Raw genomic sequence first — 6,621 nt, forward strand, 5'->3', positions numbered from 1 at the left:
TTTTTTTTTTTTTTTTGTCTCTGTGAGTTCACATGAGCTTTTTAAATAATGATATAGAGGACCTTGGTGTCTTTCATCCCTCTGACTTTTACGTTCTTTCTGCCTCCTCTTCTGTGGAGTACCCTTAACTATAAGAGAATGGATTTGGTGAATGTATTCCATTTAGGTATGAGGGTTCCAAGGACTCACTTTCTATGTGTAATATCTGGTTGTAACTTTTTATGTTTGTATCCATTTGCTGCAGGCAGAAGCTTCTTTGAAGATGATTGAATAAGGCACTGATCTATGAGTATAGATAGCAGGGCATCACTAGGACTGATTTTATTACATTATTTTTTCTTTCTTTTTTTGATCAGTATTATTTGGTTTTTCCCGAGGCTCATGGACTACATAGTCCCAGGTTTTTGGCCATTCAAACAATATCATGTATGAATCTACTTTGTGGAGTGGGATATAAGTCAGATTGGTTATTGATTGTTACTCCCACAACCTTTGGTCCATGATTGACATAACATATAGATGAGAGTTTTATAGCTGGCTTGGTTTAAATTTCTCTTTTAACAGCTTGCAGATACCTTTCTGTAACAAATATGATAGTACCTAGGAGTGAAGGTTCTATGTAAGCTGAAGATGTACTTTTTGAAGGTAGCAAATAATTGGATTGTGTTGACATAGTTAATATTTAGGGTAATTATTCAAAGATGTATTAACTCCTATAATGTTATTGATTTTGATGCTTTCTTTTTCTTAAATTGCATAACACACACACACACACACACACACACACACACACAAAGCCTTATAGACTCTTGGTTATATTTACACTTCCATTCAGTGTGAAATATTATTTCCATTATTCTCTACAGAGCTGACTTGTATTTATGAATTCTTTTAGTATATATTATCCTTTGATTAGAACAGGTAATTTTGCTGGTTGTGATTGTCTGGGTTGCCAGTTATGCTCTTTCAGAACTTGAACTACATCTTCCCAAGCTTTTATTGATTTTACAATTTCTGTTGAAAAATTAGGAGTTATGCTGTTTTACCTACCTTTATATGTATTTTGGACTTCTTATCTTGTAACTTTTAAGTATTCTTTCTTTACTTTGTATTTGTAGTGTTTTATTTGAAATTTCTTTTCTAGATTTTTAATTTTGTATTCTGTATTCTGAAAGACCCCTGGAGTTGGGAGACTCTCATTCAAGTCTTGGGATAACATGACCCCCCAAAAACTCATGAGAGACTGTCCTTGTTATAATCACAGGAGGTTTATTGACAGGAGCCAGTGTGTTGGAGCTGCAACTCATATCCCACACAAGGGTAGAGGAGTTTGACCCCGAGTAGCTGGGAGAAAGGGTATTTAAGGGAAGAAACCACAACCCAAAGAGGGTAGGGAGGGTATCATTGGAAGATTCCAGAAATATCAGTTATAATCAAAAGGGGGTAACTCCCCATTTCTCAAGATTGTTCTCAAGATTATAATCTAACTTTGTAGTCATCTAGTTCTTGGAATAAAGTCACTGAAGAGACTAACCTAGATTTTTGGCTCTACTCTTCCTGCTAGGGAGTCTGGATTTTACCTGGTTTTTCATCTCCCCACTTCTTCCAGTACGTAGTTCTAATCAGAGAACTAGATTTCAGTATATTCATAATATTGATTTTCTTGACCGTATAGAGCGCTATATAGGTGGCATAACATCAAAATCTGAACAGCACATACATATTTTTTTCTCTAAGGAAGGTAATTAGTTTATTTAATATACATGGACAAATAATCAGTAGCAGAAGCAAAATTAGGAAAAGTCTTATAAGGGAAGATATCAGAGTAGTCATCCAAGGAGATCTACTAAACCAGCTCTCAAACCATCCCTGATGCACTTTTCTGTCTCTTTGTCTTTTGTCTAACCTTTCTCTAAGTTTACTCATGGAGTCTTCAATTACTCATGAATGGTCCACATAGAAAAACATTCTTCTCTGAGAGCAGCACATAATCCTCCATCTTTTAAGAATAACAACTCTAATCCCTTTCTATTCTGTAAGACCACATCTAAAAGGGAAGTCAATGACTCTTCAAGTTTGGAAATAGATTGTTTTAGAGACCTCAAATTTTTATCTATGGCTATTTTTAATTTATTAAAGTACTAAGGGGCCTGTATTAGGGCATTAGTACCTGTCCCAACACCGGCAGCTACCCCAAGGCCCAGGATTACTGCTAATGTCAGAGAAATAGGTTCTCATCGAAAGCGAGTTGGGCACTTGTCAATCTCATCTTTAAGCATGTTAGCTGAATGATAAAAGACCCTAGATACCAGTTGTACAAGCACATAGTAACATTTGGTGTCATAAAAAACTGATGTTGACATGCAAGGTGTCAGGCCTGTACTACAAGCCCATTTATCTAAACCAGGAACCAAGTACCTGGTGTCAGGAGTCTTAGGGCTCTTAAGGGTCTCATTACATAAACATTTGTAGGCAGCTGGTGGATTTCCCAGGCATGCGTGAACACCTGTAACCTCAGTAAGAGTCAGCTTATGATTAGTCCCCCAAAAACAAGCATCCTGACTGGTGTTGTTGTTGAAAGCCCCAGATACATCAAGAGTATCAAGTATGACCCTTTCCAACAAGACTCAAGATTCCCAACTTGATGCCTGCAAAAATGGCATCCCCTACTTGGAACTGATGTGGCACATGAGAGTCTTCAGCCTTATATACATCTTTCAGTTGTTCCCAGATCTGCTGTCTCACCATTCCAAAGGCCTTTAGGTGAGCAAATAAAGGTCTAGAAAGAATAACATCAGGGTTATACACTCCACCCAACTCAGTGAGCAGTGGTGGTCCCCCACATAGGATCTCATAAGAGGTGAGTTTAAATCACCCTGGGATGTTCTGAACACAGAACAGGGCAAAGGGAAGGAGGGCTGACCAGACATTCCCACTGGCCTCTAAGGGCCAATTTTTTCAATGTCTCTTTTAGGGTTCTATTCATCCTTTCTACCTGACCTGAGCTCTGGGGTCAGTAAGCACAATGTAATTTCCAATTGATCCCCAGTTGGGTGGCCAGTCCGTGACTTACCTGGGCAACAAAGGCAGGTCCATTATCAGACCCAATTTCCTTGTGTATCCCAAACCTCAGGAAGATTTTTTTTTTTCTATGATCTTTTTAGCAACCACATTGGCCCTCTTAGTCCTGGTAGGAAAAGCTTCTACCCAGCCTGAAAGAGTAGCTATAAAAACTAATAAGTATTTCTTACCATATCTGACTGGCTTAATTCCTGTAAAATCTATCTCCCAGTAGGCCCCAGGCTGGTTGCCCATGAGCCTCTTCCAAGGAGTATATATGGAGTGTCCTGCATTAGTTATAGCACAGGCCTTGCAGCTTTTGACTACTTCTTCCGCCAAGTCACAGAGTCCTATAACATATTAGTGGAAGGACCTAACCGCATCTTTTAGTTTCATGGCCAACAAATGGATCAGGTAATGTAAGTTGGTAACATGTGTCCTTCTTTTCATGGGAGGACTAGTTTTCCTCCTTCTGTCTCTACTGCCCCATATGGGATTTCCTTTACCAGTCCTAATTTGCACATAACTTGATAGTCCTCGGGGATATATCTAAAGTTAGTTTCACTGATATTATAGTAATCTTTAGGCTCTTTTACTGCCAGGAACATAGCTCCTTGGGCTGCCTGTTTAGTGGTTAATTAAGCCTGCCATCTGATTTCCTTTAGCCACAGCATCTCTACCTTTTTGGTGTCTTGGACAATCTATGTTGGCAAACTTCCTTGGCAAATGTATGGCCTCAAGGAGGCTCAATTTTTTTTATTATTTTTTTTTTATGTCTTCTCCTGAAAATGTCAACAGTCCTCTTTGTCTGTATATTTCTCCATGTATATGGGCAGTGGCAATAGCATACCCGCTGTCAGTGTAGATATTGATAGATTCCTCCTCTGCCATTCATAGATCTTGTATCAAAGCCACAAGTTCGGCTTTCTTGGCTGATGTCCCTTCAGGGAGGCTACTGTCCAAGATCACTTGCTTCCCATCCACCACTGCTGTCCCCGCCTTCCACTTACCTTCATGCATGAAACTGCTGCCATCTGTATACCAGCTCAGACTCCCAGGCCAAGGCTGATCCTTTAGATCATTTCGGGTACCAGCTTCTTCTGCCAGAATGTCAGTGCAGTGATGGGTAGGTGAGGAGTAGTCTAAGGCAGTAGGGTAGCAGGATTTAGGATAGCAGGGGGAGTGAAGGTCACTCGTTCAGTCAACAAAAGGCTTTGATAATGTGTCATATGAGTGTTGGTCATCCATCAGTCAGGGGACTGTCAGATAATGCTTTCTAGAGCATGGGGTGCCACTACAGTTGTCTTTTGTCCCAGGTTGAGCTTATCAGCATCTTTGACAAGCAGAGCTACAGCAGCAATAGCGTTCAAACAAGAAGTCCATCTACTGATTACAGGTTCTAATTTTTTGGATAGGTCCTTCAACTTTGTTTCTAATAAAAGCGTGGGACACTCAGGGATAATCAGGAAGGAATGAGTCACTGTCCTCTCCCCAAATCTACAGTTTGTAAGGTGCTCCACGGATATTATTTCTCTCCAGTTGCTCTAATTACTATAGTCTTTGTATTCTTTAGCTTTAATGGTTGTTTCAGCACAGAGTGCTCAGCCCTGTGTCCACTAGAAAATCCATAGGAGTCACTTCCACAGTCAGGGTTACCCTAGGATCGGGGAGGGGGTTCAAGCCCTATCCACTCTAATCATCTTCTTCTAGGGCCAGTACCTTATAGGCCCTTCTTTCCTTCTTTGGGCATTCTCTTACCCAATGCCCTTTTTCTTTGCAATAAGCACATTGGTTTTTGTCCAAGAGGTGCCCCTGTCCTTCTTCACTCATCTTTGGTCTTCTGTTGCCCAAGTTCCCTATCTGTCTAGGTTCTGTCTTTCCTTTCTTTCCTACCACAGCAGCCAAATTTCTAGTCAAATTTCTCTCTTGTCTATGATCCCTCAGATCCTCTCTTTCCTTTGTCTCCCACTTCTCTCTCTCTCCTGCTTCTCTTTCTCAATCTCTCACTTACGAAACACCTTTTCTGCTTCCTTAACCAAATCCTGCAAGGTATAATCCTGCAACCCTTCTAACTGCTGTACTTTTTCTTAATATCTGATGCTGACTATAGAATGAAGGCCATAGCTACCACTGCTTTCTGACCCTCAGAGGTTGGGTCAAAGGGAGTATAATGCCTGTAAGCCTCCATTAAACGTTCAAGAAACACAGATGGCAGTTCAACCGGCCCCTGAAGAACATCTCTTACCTTCAAATTAGTGGGTCATCTTGCAGCCTCTCTGAGACCAGCCGTGAGAGCTCAGCAATAGACTGTCAGCTGCTCCCTACCTGTTGCCATATTGTAGTCCCAATCAGGTCGGTTAAGAGGAAACCCAGCATTTATTTCATTCAGAAGATTGATTGGTTCCCCATTTGTTCCAGGGATGTTTTTCTGGGCCTCCAACAGGATCCGCTCTTTCTCTTCAGGAATGAAGAGGACGTTTAAAAGCTGCTGACAGTCATCCCAGGTGGGTTGGTGGGAAAACATCAAAGACTCCACCAATCCTGTCAGGATGACAGGATCCTCTAAAAAGGAAGGGTGATTAGCTTTCCAGTTGTAAAGATCAGCAGAGGAAAATGGCCAATACTAGAGGTGTTGGAGGTGGGATGGGTCCACCAGAGGCCCATAGACACGCAGCGGCAAAGCCACTGTCGAATCTGGTCCTTTCAGACCCTATGCAGGACTCTGAGCATGCCGACTTCATGTGCCTGTCACCCCCCCCCCAGCACCACCACTAACCACCACTAACACCAGGATCAGGCATCTGGGGCGGGGGTAAGGGAGTGTGGAGGGCTCGGCCATTCAGGTGGCTCCTCAACCTCGGGGTAGATTTTAGGACTAGCCAAATGTTGGTTCTTGGGTGAATTCTCAGGCCTTGGAGCTACAGGTTTCGGTTTGCATTTGGGCTCTCAGAGAGCCAGGGCTCAGGAGCCTAGCTTTCGACAGTGCACCCAGGGCTTAACCCAAGGTGGGGGATCCTGGACCAAATCTTGCCATACAGTAATGTATGGTTGGTCATAGGGATGGAATCCCCGTCCTTCCTGAAAAACAATAGCATTAATTTCAAAAATAATGATTAAATCAAAGGTGCCCTCTGGAAGCCAGCTGACATCAAGCGCGCCTGCCACTCCAAGGAGCAAAAAGTCTTCAATGGCCCTGTCTTTAATCTCAACTGACAAGTTGTGCGCTCTAGCCCTAACTTCAGTTCAATGATCCAGAGTCAAACTCAGAGGAGTCATCGCAGTCTGTCTGTCATCAAAGTCACAAGGAAGAAAAAAACAGAGACTGAAGACACACAAACAAAGGCTAACAAATGTCCGTTTCCACCTAGACAGACCCACTCCAGAAATACAGATGACCGGGAGGGCCTATAGTTCCTCCAACCCAGGAGAACTTCTATATCCTCACCAGCACCTAGACAGGAATCTCCCAGGCATCCCTGGGGTCCCTCCTCACCTTTTGAGATGTCTTCAAGGGTGTCAATCAGTGATCTCCTAGCACATCTGCTGATCACTCCCTCTGTC

At 42.3% G+C, this 6,621-nt stretch overlaps 1 pseudogene; it reads right to left on the reverse strand.

Moving 5' to 3' along the window:
- Nucleotides 1–2,524: 2,524 nt before the first annotated feature.
- Nucleotides 2,525–6,336, reverse strand: LOC101982107 (annotated as a pseudogene).
- Nucleotides 6,337–6,621: the final 285 nt, after the last annotated feature.

Source organism: Microtus ochrogaster, chromosome 10 (assembly GCF_000317375.1).
Source record: "Microtus ochrogaster isolate Prairie Vole_2 chromosome 10, MicOch1.0, whole genome shotgun sequence".
In the NCBI taxonomy this organism is placed as follows: Eukaryota; Metazoa; Chordata; class Mammalia; order Rodentia; family Cricetidae; genus Microtus; species Microtus ochrogaster.